At 40.2% G+C, this 19,134-nt stretch overlaps 1 protein-coding gene and 1 long non-coding RNA gene across 2 annotated transcripts in view; one reads left to right on the top strand and one right to left on the bottom strand.

Annotated features, from left to right (window-relative positions):
- HEG1 (heart development protein with EGF like domains 1) overlaps positions 1-19,134 on the top strand; it is a 118,478-nt gene that overhangs the window by 17,234 nt on the left and 82,110 nt on the right. The window lies entirely within an intron of this gene.
- Positions 12,838-19,134, bottom strand: part of LOC141507239 (uncharacterized) — a 33,764-nt gene continuing 27,467 nt past the window's right edge. The window contains exon 4 of the long non-coding RNA XR_012474109.1: positions 12,838-12,945. This is a non-coding gene — a long non-coding RNA (uncharacterized LOC141507239). The remainder of the gene's footprint in view (positions 12,946-19,134) is intronic.

Genomic DNA, 19,134 nt, shown 5'->3' with positions numbered 1-19,134 from the left:
ATGGTGATGACAAAGTGACTCTGGGAGGACAGATTGTTATAGCTCAAAGAGGATTGTTTTGGTCTCAGATGATTTGGATTCCTGGTCTGGCTTAAAGCACGTGACCTTGTGCAAGTTGTTTAGCCACCTGAAAAATGAAGAGGTGGCTAGGTGGTGCATTGAATGGAGTACCAGGCCTGGAGTCAGAGAAACATCTTTCTTGAGTTAAAATCTGGCCTTAGACATTCCTGCAAGGTAACCCTGGGCAAGTCACTTAACCTCATTTGCCTCAGTTTCCTCATTTTTAAGTGAGCTGGAGAAGGAGGAAATCACTCCAGTATCTTTGCCAAGAAAACCCCAAATTGGGATCAGCAAGAATCAGTCACAATTGAAAGGACTGAGTTCATTGGAGACCTTCTAATATAACCCTTTCTTTTTACACATGAGGAAACTGAAGTCCAGGGAGATAAAATGATCTGCAAGTTCAGTAGTATCAGAGGGAGGATTTGAATGCAGTTCCTCTGATTCGAGTGACTTTTTCCACTTGCAGTAGCCTGAGAGAACAAGGGGAGTTGCAGGAAGAAAAAGAGGACAATGTTAGGTGATTTGATGTGCCCAAATAAGGTGGTGAAACTGTCTCTACAAAGATATGCTTGTCAACTCTTTCCCTCCTTGTGCATGGAAGCTACCAGACCATGTTTTGCTTAATCCCCTCCCCTTACACCCCACTTCCCCATCACTGGCCCCATTCCTCCACTTAGGGTCTGGAAAGTCCATTACAAAAAGAGGAAAAAAACTTCTCAATATATTTTGCTTGCTTTAAATTTAATTTTAGTAGTACTTAAAGATCCTGGTACTATTTTACTTAAAACAAAAACCCTCATCTTTCTAGGCTTAGATTACTAAGAATTGCATGGTCTCTGTAGAAACACAGTGATAACCTTGGTAAATAACAGTAATAATAACTAGCATTTATATAATCTTACACTGACAACCCTATAAGGGAGCTGCTCTTATTATGAGGAAACTGAAGTTAAGTGACTTAACAAGATAACAGTGTCTGGGGCCAGATCTCAATTTGGGTCTTCCCTAAGTCCAAGCCTTGTGCTGTAGCCACGATTGCCTAACTACCTCTGGTGAGCTAGAAACCCTGCCCAGGGGGGCTCATCTGATTGAATGAGTAATAAACTCTGAGGAGAAAGTAAGAAGATAAAAATATCAACTATTTCAAAAGCACCTGTAGCCGTCTCTGATTGTGAGAAGCAGAGAGCTGGACAGTCAGCAAAGGAGTTGGCACTAGAGAGACCGAGACTAAGGCTAAAGATCTAGTCAAGGGGGAGATGACATGCAAGCAGCTAGCTACGTGCAGGATAGATTGCAGAGAATCAACAGAGAGGAGAAACTAGAATAAAGGGGATCGCAACAGACTTCTAGAAGATGGAGTTTGAGCTGGGACTTGCAGCAAGCCAGGAGACAGAGCTGCGAGAGGAAGGGAGACTTGGCAAACCCAGGAGGGAAGCGAGCTGCTTGGTGGGGACGGCGGAGAGGTCGTTGTCTGTGTATGTATGCGTGTGGCTTGGCGATTAGCTCACGTCAGAGCGATCCTGAAGAAAGTCCCTCACTTGCTCAGGATATTATCAGTTGTTTTCCTTTCCCCTCTGGACGGGAGAGGATGGAGCCTGCAGTCCGTTAGCTGAGGGGAGGGGGTCGGCCCGCCTCTCTCTCCAGGGGTTCCAGCGGCGAGCGCTGCTGCCTAACGGATGGCCAGGTTTTGTGGAGGAAACTGCAACGTGCTCATCTTCATCCTCTGCCAGGATATGGGGGGAAGGGGCGCCTGGGCTGCCACCACGCCTCATCCCAGCCTGCACCCTGGTGCTTCCCCAGGGCTGTTATTAGAAAGGGCAACAAGTGTCAGGCTAGTGGAAGTCAAAGAGCTACTTACCTCATCCTAAACTCCCCGTATTCCGCCCCATATGGTGCCTTCATCCTTGCCATATTTAATTTGATTTTTTTTAAATCATGTTCTTGAGTTTTGAATTCTCTTCGGATGTAGATTATCCAAATTTTTTCCCCGTTTTCTCCCCCCATAAGTGTGTCTGTGTGTGTGTGTGTGTGTGTGTGTGTGTGTGTGTGTGTGTGTGTGTGTGCGTGCGGGCGCGCGCTATCAAAGGAACATAAATCTGGAGCAAAGAGAACTGTCAAAGAATACAAAACCCCCTTCACTTTGCAGATGAGGTAAGAGGCATCAGGAAGCACCAGAGGCAGTGTTGAAGCATGGGTATTGGAGTCAGAGGGCCTGGATTCGAATTCTGTCCCTGTACTTACTACTTTTGTGACCTTAAACATTGCACTTAAGCTCCATGGTTCTCTGTTTACTTATCTGTAAAATATTTGTATTACCTACCTTACATTTTAGGAAGATGATCATCCTAAATGGTTAAAATGAAAAGTTTTGGCACTTAGAATAGTACATTTTTGTTATTTGGAAAATTCTCCTAAACAGCTGACAGTGCCAGATAAATGAAGTGTCTGTAACAAGTAGCTGAAAGATTACTGAGGAAAAATAGGAAGGAAAAAAGGAAGAGATGTAGTAGTAGTCAGTAAGTCAGCTAATAAATATTTCTGAAGAACATATTGTATGCCAGGTAACAAATATGTTTAGACATAAGTATAAAAAAGAAAGATAGTCCCTGTCTTCAGGAAGCTTACAATCTAATGACAGCAGTCAGAATTCGGTCTAAGAAACAGTTCATAATTCTGAGGTAATTAAAGATATAGATTAACTAGATCTTTGCTTCTTAGTTTCTTTCAATCTGGCTTGAGATAACCAGCAGTGTGGTACTGCAGTATTGGGTATTGGGTATCATTGGGTATCAGTGGAAAGATCACTTAATTCTAAGTCACTCAATAAACATTTATGTGTGCCAGAGTAAACATTTTCAATATAAAAATAAGTAAATACAATCCTTACCCTCAGGGAACTCACATTCTAATAGGGGAGACAACATGAGGACAAGTAGCTATGTACATACAAGATGGAAGATAGATGGAGACAGGGGACACTAGGTAGTGCAGTGGATAGAGCACCAGCCCTGGAGTCAGGAGTACCTGAGTTCAAATCCAGCCTCAGATATTTAATAATTACCTAGCTGTGTGGCCTTGGGAAAGCCACTTAACCCCACTGCTTTTCAAAAACCTAAAAAAAAAAAAGATAGATGGAGACGGCCCTCTAAGTCCCTCTATATTTAGAATTCTTTGTTCCCAGAAATATATGCCAGATGCTGCAAGAGATTAAAAAAATTCTGTGGTGTCTCCCCTACCTTTAGAATGAGTAGATAAAGAATATTTCCTCACATGAAATGAAGAGTCATTGTGGTATAGGGGGAAATTGATGGATTTGGAATCCATGTTTATAGTTAAATGCTACATCCTTGGGTAAGTCGCTGAGCCCCCCATCCTGAGTTCCTCTTGTAGAAAATGAGGGTGTTGAATTAGATTGCCTTTGGAGTTTCTTCTAGCCCTAAATCTATGACCTAGTAATAAAACAATATAAAGACTTGCCAAGTGAAGCTCTAATTTAACTAATACTTGTTCAGTCATTTCAGAATCTTCATGATCCCATTTGATATTTTCTTGGCAAAGCTACTCCATTTCCTTCTCCAGCTCATTTTACAGAGAAGCTGAGGAAATTAGGGTTGTGACTTGCCCACAGTCATACTATTAAATGTCAGAGGCCACATTTGGACTCAAGAAGATGAGTTTCTTAACACCAGACTTGGCATTCTATCCCCTGTGCTACCTATCTGTCCAACATTAATACTAGTAATACATTACTTGAGAGATTTTGTTTGTGGTATTTTGGAGTCATTCTCTTCAGAGTTTGTATATTGGGAATCTCTATCACCATAATAATTTTTATTGTTCTTTTCTTATTTACTTAATTTCCCAAACTTATTCTTACTCTGAACTTTATGTTAGCATTGGGCTCAGTACATTTCTAGAGGTAATGAACTGAGGTTTTTGTCTCCTTTCTTGGGTGGGAGGGGTAATTGCCAGGATCTCAGGGACAACTTAGTCTGAGGACCTACAAGCATTCAGTGGTCTGAGGCAGAGTCTATTCACTGCTTAGTTGGTGCTCAGCAAGCCCCTGACCTGGGTTTGAGTCTGAGCAATACTCCTGTAGGCTTGTCCCTGGATGAAGTTTCAGTAGACTATTTCTGGGATCAGATACTATCAGCCAGCTGTGGGTTCAGAACGACAGAAACTTTGATCTGATATTCCTTGTTATTCTACTGCAGGTTTCAGGTTGAGGTACCTTCTTTAGTCTGTCCTGGAACTATGACTAAGAACTGGGTAGTGACAAAGTTGCCAGTTGGCACATTTCTCCACAGTCTCCACATCCCCAGTGTGATTCTGGGACCTTGCTTTGCCCTGGTGTCCACAGCCTTGGTCTTCTTTTAGTCCCTGTATGCTAGAGTGGACTAACAGCATGCTCTCCACCAGACTCTATTCTTGCTATTGGAAGACCTCACTGTCTGTCTCAATATGTTTTTGGGATTGGAAAAAAGAGTGATTCACTGTGATTTTTTTTGTCTTTGATTTCCTAATCACAATCTAATCTTTGTAGAGGGTTTTTTTTGGGGGGGGAAGGGAAGGAGGAACTTCTAAGCAGCAGGTTACTTTCTGCTAATTTGCCACCTTGCCTCTGCCCTCTAGTAATACCATATTAATAGGAATAATCATTAAGCATCCTACTTTTATACAATATTTAAGACTTATAAGCAACCCTGTAGCAAAGACAAATTGCCTCTGAGTGGTCAAGAAATGGAGATAGAATATATCCAGAATTGTTGGAGCAGGTTCCTTGGAGATAGTGTCAGCCATTCTAAATGCACAAATAGATCTGTGACTTCATGGATTTGGATCACAGGCCATACATTTCCGTTCATCCTTTGATGTTCTTATCCATATTCTCCCATCAATTCTTTTTGTCTCAATAACAAGGGAGCAGTGGGCTTCCCTACCTTCTGTCTTTCTCCCTCTTCCTCTTCTTCCCATTCTTCTATGTCTTTTTCTCTCTCCAGTATATATTTCCCTACTGGCATCCTTTATTCTGTTTCTTTTTCAAAATTCTTTATTTATCAAATGCCACAAAACTTTTCCTATTTATAGTTCTGTGCACTTCATTCTCAATCAGTTCCTATAAGTTTTCCTAGAATTCTCTGAATCTGACACAATAAAAAAAATTTAGATTAAAAATAATTTTAAAAGTAAAATGATATTTTAGGAAGCTTCCATAGCAATAAATAATACTTAATGAGTACTGCCATGTGTCTAGTCAGAAATACAAAAGAAATATTTCCAGCCCTATTGAGTATTTATACTAGAAGTCTCCACAATATTAAATAGGACTTTATGGCTTATAAGGGACTTTACATGTGGTATCTAATCTGATCAGTGTAGCAGTCTTGTGAGGTAGATACTACATGCCATTTTCCCTATTTTGTAAATGAGGAAACTTTTTTCGTAACAATCAATACTTTAAGGTAGATCCTAGAGACAATTATTTATACTTTAAAAATGAGGAAACTTTGACTTAGGTAAACTAAGTGATGATGGTCACAGAGGTAGTGACTGTGAGTTGTGAGAAATGAACCTATATCTTTTCAGATTCCAGGTCTAGTTCTGTTTCTGTTTTACCACCTTCCCTTTACACAATTGCTGTGATTTTTATTTTTTTTACATTATACATCCACTGTATTAGTTGATATCATTAATAAACATTTATCTATAAAGGATAAATGAAAAGAATAAGGAACCTTCTACTACCCCCCCAAAAAACCCAAAAATCAACTTCAGAAAACTGACTACAGTTTGATTTAAAGCATCAGTATTCTTGATTCTTCATCATACAAGAGACCATCTATTGAGTGTCAATATTTCCTTAACATCTTGTATTGTCTGGCTTTCTTCAACCAGGAAGGGCTGTACATTTCTCTTTTAACAAGAAGACTCAGTCCAGCATAGGTAGGTAGAAAGGAGGAGAGGTAAAAGATGTGAACTGCTATCAGCCTTTGCTGTCTCCTGGAGGGCAAGGACAATATCTTCAATCAGTCACTAAGCATTTATTAAGTGATTTATTAGTTACTAAGCCCTAAGTTAAGTGCTCAGGAAACAAGAAAAAAGTGACTACAGCACCTACCCTCAAGGAGTTTACATTCTAATGAAGGAGATAACATGTCTATACATATATGTATATGTCTTTACAAGATAAATATGAAGTGAATCCAAAGAATCCTTAATGGGGAGGGAACTAGCAGCTGGGGAAGAAAAGTCTCCTGAAGAAGGTACCTTGAACTGAGTCTTGAAAGAAGCCGTAGAGTATGAATATTGGCTTACACAGAATAGCTGTTCAGTCAACATTTGGATAAATGGATAGATGGATGAATGACCACAGACTAAGGTTTGCCAGAACATGTGGAGAATATTCAAAACCAAGAATTGGAATTTTCCTGTATTAGACAAGGCTCTTACTATCATAGTAAAGAAGAAATAATATATTGGATTTCTTTTGTTATCCTTTGTATTTCATTTTACCTATGCATTAAAATCAGTATCCTGAAAAGAGGTCCATAATTTTAAGCAGACAGCCAAAGGGTGAAGAGGGGGAAGGGAGGAAAGGGGGAGACCTGAGACAAACACAAAAAAATAAAAAAAAACTCTTGTCTTTCATTCATTTTCTCCATGAATGAGATACTGTTGCTAGTTTTTCCCTAGTAGAGAATTAGTTGGAATCTTTGCCCTCATTGGTTTTTTTTTCAGCCTGGAGCCTTAAAGTTAGACCTCTATTTCATTCTGTACATTTTTGTCAACCATAAATTTTCTAGACAAACTGTGTTTCTATTATTTCCTTAAAGTACTTGGGCTACTATGAAGAGGTCTGTGGAATAAATTAGCTATAGAACTTATAGAAGTCTGCTGCCAGAGCTGTTCAAATGTTTAAAGCCCAGGACCACATTTCATTAAATTCAACCTGCAGCTGCCGGATTTTTCTTTCTGTCTCCCTCGGCTGCTCCATCACCCCTCATTCCCCTTTCTCCCCTCTTTTCCCTCTTTCCTCCTCTTCCTTCTCAGAACCAGGATGTTTTTTTCTTGCCTTTTTATTGTTTCACTAACCTAGTAGGTCTCCTTTGGTGGATTGCTGCCAGCCAACTTCCTCTCTTTGGGATATGAGCTCAAGTTGAAATGACAACACAGGAGATAGTGGGAGGACTGCTCCCCTCCCTCTCGTCCCCTGACAGCTCCTGGGGCTGAAGGTTCCAATGAATGCTTTCTTCCAGGTTAAAGAAGAAACTGCCAGGATTTCTGCTTCTTTTAAAAAGCAGCAGGAGAGAATGCCTGGCCCTTTGCTAGTGAACTTTATCTTCTTCTTTGACAGCCTCCCAGGGTATTTGCATGTGTTGCTCCCCCCCCCCCCCAGGACCTCAGCAGGTGTTACCTTAGAGTGGGGGGTGAGAGGGCAGTGGAGTAGAACAAGACTGAGCCAGTAAAGATAAGAACCCAGTAAACTTTCTTTTTAATTTCTTTTTAAGTTTTGGAATAAAATAATCATTTCCATAACATAGTACAATAAAAAAATGATTGCATGTGAAACTACAAATCTACCATGTCCAACTTGCTATTCCTTTCAAATATACAACAAAATTATTATGTCAATTTCTTTTTTCCCCTTTTCTTTCCCTAGATGGTTACCATTGGAACATATATATATATTTATATATCTGTAAATATGTATTTATATATGTATATATATATATATATATATGGACACCCATACATATAGTGTAGGTCTAAGTATATATATATAGCATATGTCTGTGTATTTTTATGTATATATTCACATAATATAAATGTTTGTTTCTAGATGTATGTAAAATTATTCTACACATGCTTCTATTTATCAGTTCCTTTTCTGGATACAGATAGGATCTGGAATCATAAAGACCTGGGTCACACAGATTCTAACTGTGTGACCTGAGGCAAATTACTTAACAGTAAAATGAAATCCATGTTTTCTGACTCCTTTTTTTCCTTCTGTCTTCCTTTCTTCCTTCCTTCTTAGGTCACCCAGGCTGGAAGTTCACCAGCCATTCCTGGCTCAATTCTAATGCTGATCACTATTAGAAGCATTAACCTGTTCTCTTTTTCCAACTTGGGCTAAGTTTTCTTCTCCATAGGCAACTTGGTGACCCTCTTCTCCGGGGGGTTCACCATATAAAGTGTTCAATTTCACATAGAAATTTGATCATCTTTATCCCTACTACAGTTTAGAATTTTTAAACCCAAGTGATCCATGGGCTTCAACCTATCCCATTAGCAAAGATTTACAGGCATGTGGCACCATATCCATAACCTTGTATTTCTTTTGAAAAATAATCCTCTTTCTCTCCGAATTTATGTTTGTGTGTTTGTCTCTCTCCAAATATGTGTATATAAGTTCCAAGAAACTGACTTCACATTAAACATAAATACTTGTGCTCTCCCTTCAGTTGCTGATTTTTATACAATCATTTTCTTCCTTATCAATCAAGTAGTTTTAAAAGAGAAGAGCTAAGTGCTTCTGATTACTCTTGGCATCTTCCTTGTCAGAAATTTAGGATCAAAGGAGTTGTTAGCACAGGAAGGAACATTTGGGGTCACTTAGTTTTACCTTCTCATTTTATAGGTGAGGCATTTGTGGTTCATAGAGGCAAAATGATTCATTCAAGGACACCCAGCTAAGAGATGGAAAAGTTTGGATTCTAACCTGGGTCAAAGGATCAGGGCAGAAAGGGACCTTAGAGCTCACCTCCTCCGGCAAGGTCCTTCCCTTTACAGAGGAGGAAGGGCCAGAGAAATGGAATCATGTGCCGGTGTTCACATGTAATAAGTAAGACGGTGAGTGGAGCCCTATCTCTAAACTAGGTCCTCTGACTTCAAACCAAGGGCTCTTTCCTTTGTGAGCCGGTCCTGAGAGAATGTTATCCTAATTTATCTCTTTCCCCCATTCGCCCCTAATTTTTGGCAAGATGTTTTCTCCTCTCCAGGAACAAAACAGAAGTGAGTACTCTAAAATGGAGTGGACATTGGGTGAGAGCAAAGGGGACCCATGGTTGGCATTTTTTTTTTGTTTGATAAAGCTTCCTCATAAAGTTTATATTTCATATTATAAAAAGCTGCTCCAGGGGCATTTGAATTTTTCTTGCAATCAAAGAATAAAGTCACACATCTCAAATCTTTTCACATTCTTGACTTTTCACAGCATTGCTTCTTTGTGGGGGTTAAGAACAAGGAAGGAAACTCAAATCCCAGAGAGCTCTGGATAGTCTAGATCGAGGGCCGAGGCTTTTGTTCACACAAACTCACTTGGCTCCCAAATGTTCTCCACCCAGAATCATTACATCCGCAGCAGAGTTTCAAAACACACCAGAGCGGCGCAGCCGAGTAGGCGGCCGCCTGCACAGTGGGATCTGAGGGGCCCCCACAAAGCCCTGCTTGACCAGAAATATTCCACCGGTCCAACACCGTGCCTAAGATTCCCACCATGTAGGGAGATGCTAATTTAGCTGTGGCCAGACCAGAAGATTCCCAGTATAACATGCTTGTATCACCGGGGAGGGAAAGAAGGGAATTATTAGCACATTAAAAGGGATTTGTTTATCAGATTTGCCAGCTGTTCCTCTGGAAAGTAGAAAATAGGACCCTATGGGAATGGAAGAAAGGATTCAGAGGGTGGGGAGGCTCTCTTGCTAACTGACTGTGTGGCCTTCAGGAAGTTACCTCTCCCGTTTGTGCCTCACTGTCTTCATCTGGAAAATGAAGAAGCTGGATTAGAGAGGGATTCTGAACCTGGGGCCCTTGTAGGGGGGACTATGTTAGATGGAGGATCTCTGAAGTTGGCCGGGCAAAAAAAATACATCTTTATTTTCATTGACCTCGAGCTGAAATTCAGCATGTCCTTTCATTAAATTTCATTAACTGAAATGTAGCCAACTGCCATAAAATTAGTAATACCTGTGATATGGTCACCAATAGAAGTCATAGATATTTTTATTTTACATAATAGTTGTTGTAGATACTTTAAAATATCATGTATATTCACTACTACTTCAAAATTATTAAAATCATTAGTCTCACTGATAGGGTTTGTCACTGTTTTCAGTTTTTTTTTTTTGCAAGGCAATGGGGTTAAGTGGCTTGCCCAAGACCACACAGCTAGGTGATTATTAAGTATCTGAGGTAGGATTTGAACTCAGGGACTCCTGACTCCAGGGCCGGTGCTCTATCCACGCACCGCCTAGCCACCCCTGGGGTTTTTCACTTTAAAAACTTATTTTGACTATTTTATTTCAATAGAATTAGTTTTGCTTGTGTTTCTATGTATTTTATTTTATAAATTTAAAAATGTGATTCTGAGTAGCCGTCCCAAGAGACTTTCTCAGACTGCCAAGTAGTCTCTGACACACACACACAAAAAGGTTAATAGCCCCTGGATTCTATATGATCCCTAAAACTCTTTTCAGATTTATGATTCTCTCTTTGATTCAAGGAAAGATTTGATTTTGTGCTTTACTCATATTTCACATTCATTCAATGATTCATTCAATGGACTGATTTTGAGGGATATGAGCACCCCCATCAATGGAAGTATTTGAGCAAAGTTTGGATAACCAAATATCAGGGAAACTATAGGGAATGTGAAATGTGAGTAAAGCACATAATTCTCCCAGGCCTTTCCTACCTCTTGTTCTTCCTTTGGGAACATTTATTAAATCACTACCACCACCAGTATTATGACTCTATTCTAACCATTCTAACTACTACCATCACCACCACTACTGTGGCAGCTGTGATAGAGAAGATCTTTGTGACAGGAAGATCTGGGTTCAAATCTTTCCTAAGACATTAATTCCAACTAATCATAGTTTCCTTATATGTAAAATAGGAATAAAAATATTACCTGCCTTACAGGATTGTTCTGTGGATCCAATGAGGTAGCTTAAAGGACTTTGAAAATCATAAAGTATAGTATCAATGCTTAACTATTCTTAAAAATGCTCATAGGAAGTGAAAGCTCTTTTTTTTTCAACCATCCCCCTCTCCCCACACCAAACATTAGCTCATTAATTGGCAGCACTTGGTGTATTTTTCAGCCACAAAATTTGATTGACTCCTTGTTATACTGTAGGGGTGGGGGTGGGCCCTATGGGAGGAAATTGTCTCTTTGGATGACACTATGCACTCCCAGTTACACACCCACTCCACAAATCAAAAACAATGCAAGTTAAAAAAACCTGAATCATTGGGGGGTGTCAAGGAGGTTGCCTCTGAGCAGCTGCTAATTAGGACATCCTATTCCCAGTCTGTGCTAACATCCCTGATAATACTGGTGTACAAACAGATGTCTTGGCACATTAAATGCTGCAGACGTGGAAGTTGTCAACTTGAAAAAAAATCTGTACTCAAATTGTCTTGTTAATTTAATCTGCATTCATGCTTCGAGGGGAAGTGAGGGGCTGACACAAAAATCTGAGAGCTCCTAGGGAGGGACGATGTTTTCCAGCTCCAAAGATACCTGCAAAATTGGGACCTTTCAAAGAAGCAACAAGCCAATCAATTTGGAGTTTTAAATTGGAATTGGTGAGAGAGGGAGCTTTGAATCATAGTGAATGCTTCCCTTTAGTCTCTAATGGAGACCTTGGCAATAGAAAGAGTAATTTTTGCAGTGGGGAAAGAGTTAATTTTGGGGGTTCTATCTCAGATTCCTCAATGTGGATCCTCTGTCCAGAAGTTTCTTTTCTCTGTTTCTTTTCTTTCTTCTCCCCATGACTAAGACTATCCTTTCTCATTTCCATCCTTCAACATTCTAGACTGAAAATATTGGAAGAACAGGGAAGATGGTGCCTTTAAACTGTATAATCCTTAGCTCCTAGTCCAGTGCTCTGTATTCAGGAGGTATTTAATCGTGGCATGGATCTAGAGCTGGAAAGGACCTCAAAGACCATCTAGTCTAAATCCCTTATTTTATAGATGAGGAAAGTTTTAAGACATAGTCTGGAGGGACTTGTTACTGCTAAGACTTGCCTAGGTAAAATTGCTTAACCTTTTAGGGCCAAAATACTCTCATCTGTGAAATAAGGGCACTGAGCCAGGTGATCTATAATGTACCTTCCAAGCTTTAAATCTGTGCTCTATGATCCCTGATATATAGTCATCCAAACTCTGCTTAAATACTTTTATTGATGGGGGTGCTCACATCCCCCCAAATTAGTCTTTCATTTTGAGACAGCACCAGTTGTTAGGTCCTCCTTATATTGAACTCAAACCACAGCTTTATAATTTGTGTCTTTTAATTCTTAATCTGTTCCCTGGAGTGCCACAGAACAGATAAAGTCAACTTCCTCTCTCTAGGGACCTCTGTTTCCTCATCTATAAAATGATGTGGTCAGACTCAGTTCTATGACCCTGTAGTCCCCTAATCCCTCTTCTACTTGATAGTCCTTCAAATATTCGAAAGCATGTATTCTATTTCCCATACTTACATCACTTCCTTTACAGTTTAAAGAATTCTTTGTGTATCACATTTTGGGATCAGGGAGGGCTTCTTTCCCTTATTTGTATCCTGAACTCCCTTAGGCAGTCTAAGGAATTATTCTATGGACCTCTTCTGGGAATCACATTGTTTAATGTATAATATAAGATATACATGGTTCCAATGAAAACTATCCCGCTGAAATGTGATTATCAAAATATTAAATAAGTTCACAACCCCCAAGATTTAAGTCCCCCGGTTTAGAGTTTACTAGTTTACAGTCCTGTTGCTATTTTCCAGCTATGCCCCAGCATGTTAGGAACCTTTTTATAATATGTCCAGACTGAACAAAATACCTGAGATGGGGTCTGACCAGGTCAGTGTACACTGAGACTCTGAAAAATCAAAGGAGATAACAAATAGAGATTGAGATTAAAAAGTGGGAATTTTGGCTGCCAGTTCAACTTGAATAATTGCAGTAAATTTTTACTCTCCACCCCCGCCCCACTCCATCTCACCCCTCCAGGACTTTCGGCCTTGATTTTTTAAAAATCAAGACTCTGAGGATACAGCTACTCAATCAATGCTTTATTCACTGAGTTATCTTGTCATCCAAAACACCTTCTTCTATCTTTGCCATCAGGGGAATTAGGATCAGATGGTTGAAGTTTCTTTAGGTTTTTTTTTTAATTGAACTCATGGACCAATGATCTCCTAGTCTCCTTTTCCTCCAAAGTCTTCACAGACTATTTTGACACCAGAACTCAGTCTTATATAATGACCAATCTTGACCCTGGAGAACTTCTCTCTGAAGAGAGATGGTGATTTATCGAAGCAGAATAGGGAATGTGCTGTCAGACATGGTCAATGGTTTGGCTTGTTTTGCCCAACTTCTATATTACATGGGAGGCTCTTATGGAGGCTGGTATTGGGAATGGCAGCAATGAGGAAGCATATTTTGGGCTTTTGGTGGGGTGGGGGTAATTGTGTTTAAGGAAAACATTAGATCATTGATTTGGAATTAGAATGGATCTTGGAGTTAAGGAACCCCAAATCCAGTCACTTCATTGAATAATGAATAACCTTAAGGACAGAAAGTTTAAATGACTTGCAGTCACACAGATGACAAAGGATAGGTTTGAACTCAGGTCTTTTGGATTCCACACTAGCAGCTTATCCACTGCACCAAACTGACTTTCTAATATAAATCTTTGGTAGTTGGGATGTTGCCAGTTTTTTTCCTTTTCCATAATCCCTTCACAGATTGAGATCAAGCCTTTCTTGTTTTGTTTGTTTTTGCAAGGCAACGGGGTTAAGTGACTTGCCCAAGTTTACACAGCTAGGTAATTATTAAGTGTCTGAGGTCATATTTGTACACTGGTCCTCCTGACTCCAGGGTGGATGCTCTATCCACTGTGCCACTTAGCTGCTCCATGCCTTTCTTAGAGAATAAAAAAAAACTTATATGCTCAAAAAATGAGAAGTAATTCATTCTGAAATATTTCTTGGAATTTCCTGAAGTTCATCATTTCAGGAATCTGCCTTTCTCCCTTTTTTGAAAATTGGGACAATAATTGCCCACTCTGGTCTCTGCAACTCTCCAGTTCTTTGCAATTGCACCAAGATTTTTCCACTAACAGTAGATTCATGGTTAATCTGAAAGTTCTTTCAGTACCCTAAATCCTTGAGATTTGGAACATATTACAGGTCTCTCTAGGAACCATTTATCTTTTGTAAGCCACTAAAGTGAAAAGGAGCATTCCTTAAGCCAAAAGATCAGCTTAAATTTATGTCACATTTAAGATTTGCCTTGGGCAGTAGTATAAACATTGCTGACACCCAATAAGTTCTCCTGGCACCATTCCCTTGTTGCCCTCTTTTTTCTCAATATTATGTGACTGCTTCTCATATCTTGCCTGTTTGTTGCTGGCTTCCTAAGAAAGCTAACTTCTGTCAGTTCTTTCCTTCCCTAGAAGGCTTTGTTTCTTTTTTATTTTGATTTTTTACATATTTTATTTTTTCCAATTTATTTTTCCAATTTTAATTCATTTTCAGTTCTGAATTCTCTCCCTTTCCTCTACTCTTCCTTCATCATTGAGGCCAAAACACAAATACAAAAGAAAACAAAAAGCCTTACAAATATGTATAATCATGCAAAACAAATTTCCATATTAACCATATCCAAAAATAGAAAGAAAGAGAAAGAAAAGAAAATATGTTTCAGTCTGTACTCTTGAGTCCATCAGCTTACTATCTGGAATTGTGTAGCATGTTTCATTGTGAATCCTTTGAATTTGTGTTTGGTCATTGTGTCAATCACAATGTTTTGATCACAACTTAGAGTTCCTAAGTCTTTCAAAGTTGATTGTCTTTACAATATTGCTGTTCCTATATAAATTATTATTCTCCTGGTTCTGCTCAATTCATTCTTCATCAGTTTATAAAAGTTTCCAAAATTATTCCCTTTCATTGTTGTTGTTGCTCTTATCTGTACTTTGTTCTCAAAGAAAACCATAAGATCAGGGAGGTGATGCCATGACTTGCACATGAATTGGATTTGAATGAGGCAGTGCTGTGCAAAGTCAACAGCCTCATTTTCTCTTTTGGTTCAGTGACCAGATATGAATTAGGATGACAGAAGATGGCCCTGGATGTGAAGCAGTCAGGATTAAGTGACTTGCCTAGGGTCACACAGTTAGTGTCAAGTATCTGAGGCCAGATTTGAACTCATGTCTCCTCACTCCAGGGCTGGTGCTCTATCCACTTCACTAGCTAGTTGCCTTTCATAATATTGATGATATAGTATAAATCATTTTGACTCTGTTCATTTCATATATCAGTTCTCATAAGTCTTTCCATGTTTCTTTCAAATCCTCTTTTTCCTCATTTCTTGTAGTACAATAGTATTGTATTATACTCATATACTGTAACTTACTATAACTATTTTTGTACATATAAAACATTTACTTCTTTCTTTGATTTCTTGGCTATAAACTTAGCAGTGATACAATGGGGTCAAAGATTATGTATTATTTAGTAACTTTTTAGTATATAATTCCAAATTCCTTTCCAGAATTGTTTGTACCTATTCCCATCTTCACCCATAATACACCATTGTGCCTGTTTTCCCACAGCCCCTCCAACATTTGTCATCTTTTTTTTTTGCTCATCTCTGCCAACATGAAAGGCATGAAGTAAAAATCTCAGAATCTCTTTGTAGAATTCCCAGTAGGGAGGGAGACTACAGATAACACTATCTCTTCTCTGATGTTGATCAAGGACTTTGATGTCAGCTCTCTTCTTTTCTCCCCCCCCCCCAATAATGGAGACCGTTGGGGTCAGAGAACCCTGGCTGAACACCAAAGCACTTGCCCTACTTTGATGAGCTCAGCAAGGTTACCTTCATATAGAAAGGGAACAGTTTACATATTTACAATTGATTCTTATGAGCTTGAATACAGAAAAACTTCACCCTGCTCCCAGGGTTGCCTGAAAGTAGCAGATCATGTAGATGCAAAAATCCCCTGGATTTTATGTTTATTGTGGACCCAGATCCCTATGACTTTGCCACAGATAAATAGTAGATATTTCTTTCTTAGAAAAAAAAAGCAAACATTCCCCTAATATTCAAGTCTCCATCATTAACAAAGTGGAGCACAGACAATATCATTCCTATTGCTCTTCTATATAGCTTGTGTTCTGTATATTTTCTTACATGGTGTCTTCACCATTAGATTGTAAACTCCTTGAATACAGAGAATATTTTTGCTTCTTTTTGGTTCCCCTGCAGGATCTGGCACATAGTAGGCACTTAATAAATGTTCATTGAGTTCTCTTCTAAAGAGCATTAAAAGGGGGGGGGGCGGAGCCAAGATGGCAACAAGAAGGGATCGAGTCTTAGTAGCTCTCTGATAAAATTCATCAGCTAAGGACTCTAAACTAAACAGAATCCACAAAGGGACCCAGCGAGGCAGTTCTCCTATTCAAGGTAACCGGGAAAAGAGCAGAAAGGCTCTGCTCCCCGGGGTCGGAGGGGAAGAGGGGTGGCCCGCCAGAGCGAAAGAACCTCAGCCTCCCGGAGGCAGCCCCAGGGCACTGGGAGTCTCAGCTCACAGCAGCAGGGGAGTCTCCTGAGCTGCACCCCGGGGAGCACCAAACACAAAGTGGGGGAACAGCGGGGGGACCTCTGCCAGAGCAAGCACGTGGAGCCCAGCCCTCAGGGCACACAGCAAGCAGCATCCTCTTTCCCCAGCCCAGAGCCAGAAACAGAAGCAGGCTGAGCTGGTAAGCAGGAGCCCCCAGGGCATGAGCCCATTGAGCTGAGGGAGGGGAGTGAAGAGACACTTCAGAGCTCTGTCCTCTGCCCCTGGAACAGGACTCTGGGGCTCTTGACCACATTCAGATCCTGATCCCAGTCTAGGCCCCCCCATAGAACAGCAGGGCTCCCCCACCTCAGCCCCGTGGCAGAGGGAGGCACTTATGGTCATTCACAGACCAGGAGGGAAGACAGAGCCTCACACAATAAGACCCTTGTGGGAGTGTCCCAAAAACTCAGGAAACACCCCACACCAGGCCCAGGCTGGGAAAATAAGGAAGAAGAGAAACAAAAAGAAGACTATTGAAAAATATTTTGCAAATGAGCCCAAGAAGGATCAAAATACTCAGTCTGAAGATGAGGAAGCACAAGCTCCTGCATCTAAAGACTCCAAGAAAAAACAGAAATTGGGCTCAGGCTATGATAGAGCTCAAAAAAGACTTTGAAAATCAAATGAGGGAGTTGGAAGAAAAACTGGGAAAAGAAAGGAGAGAGATGCAGGAAAAACATGAAAAATGAAGTCAGCAGCTTAGTCAAGGAAATCCAAAAAAATGCTGAAGAAAATAGCATGCTAAAAACCAGCTTAAGTCAAATGGATAAAACAGTTCAAAAAGTGATTGGGGAGAAGAATGCTTTAAAAAGCAAAACTGGCCAGATGGAAAAAGAGATAAGAAAACTCTCTGAGGAGAACGAATCCTTCAGACAAAGAATAGAATTCAGGGAGATTGATGAATTTAACAGAAATCAGGAATCAATACTTCAAAACCAAAAAAATGAAAAATTAGAAGAAAATCTGAAATATCTCATTGAAAAAACAACTGATATGGAAAACAGACTTAGGAAAAATAATTTAAAAATTATTGGAATACCTGAAAGTCATGATCAGGAAAAGAGCCTTGACATCATTTTCAAAGAATTACTACAGGAAAATTGCCCTGATATTCTAGAAGCAGAGGGCAAAATAGAAATGGAGAGAATCCACCAATCCCCCCGAGGAAGAGATCCCAAAAAACCAACCCCTAGGAATATTATAGCCAAGTTCCAGAACTCCCAAGTCAAAGAGAAAATATTACAAGCATCCAGAAGGACACAGTTCAAATATTGTGGAGCTGCAGTCAGGATCACACAGGACTTAGCAGCAACTACATTGTAAGCTCATAGGGCTTGGAATACAATATACTGGAAGGCAAGAGAGCTTAGAATGCATCCAAGAACGAACTACCCAGCAAGGCTGAATGTCCTCTTCCAGGGATAAAGATGGACTTTCAATGAACCAGGGGAATTTCAAATGTTCCTTTTGGAATGGCCAGAGCTGAACAGAAGGTTTGATCTTCAGATACAGGACTCAGGTGAAGCATGGAGATTGGAGGAGAGGGGGGAAATATGAGGGACTTAATGAGGATGAACTGCATGTATTCCTGCATAGAAAAATGACACTGATAATACTCATATGAACCTTCTCAGTTAATAGAGCAGGTAGAGAGAGCTTTTATAGTTGAAGCACAGGAGAAAGCTGAATTTGAAGATAAAATATGGTGTAAAAATAGAGCCAATAGAAAAAAAGGGAAATGTAATGGGAGAAAGAAAAAGGAGAGGGGGAATAGTCCAAGATATTTCACATAAGATTTTTTTTATTACAATGAGCTATTGCAATGATATGGAAGCGGGGAGACAAGGGGGAATGAGGGAACCTTTGCTCTCATCAGAGATGGCTAGGAGAGGAAACAGCAAATATGCTCAATGGGGTATAGACATCTGGAGTAAGAAGGAGGGGGGAGCAGGGGGAAGGGGTGGGGATGTGAATAAAGGAGGAGAGGATGGACCATGGGGGGAGAGTGGCCAGATATAACACATTTTCTTTCTTCTTGCAAGGGGCTGGGAATGGAAGGCCTGCCCAGGACCACAGGGCCAAGTGGATGCTGGGCCTAAGGGGTGGTGGGGGGGCTCAGGGCTTTTTGGCCTCAGGACCAGGGATCTGTCTGCTGTGCCACTCAGCGACCCTACAGCAGAGTCATAGTGAAAAGAGAGAGAAAATAGAGTACATGGTAGTGGAGAAATAAGAAAGGAGGGAGTTGCAATCAGCAATGGCAAAGGTGGAAAAATATGGAAATAACTTTTGTGATGGACTTATCATAAAGAATGAGATCCACCCATGACAGAGTTGTTGGTGTTGGAACAAAGACTCAAGCACATTTTTTGTTATGATTATTTGGGGGAGGGTGCAGGGCAAGTGGGGCTGGATGCCCTGCCTGGGGCCACATAGCAGGGT

The sequence above is a fragment of the Macrotis lagotis genome, chromosome 1 (assembly GCF_037893015.1).
Source record: "Macrotis lagotis isolate mMagLag1 chromosome 1, bilby.v1.9.chrom.fasta, whole genome shotgun sequence".
In the NCBI taxonomy this organism is placed as follows: domain Eukaryota; kingdom Metazoa; phylum Chordata; class Mammalia; order Peramelemorphia; family Peramelidae; genus Macrotis; species Macrotis lagotis.
Note: the sequence above shows the minus strand (reverse complement) of the source record. Positions and strands in the feature narration are given on the sequence as shown.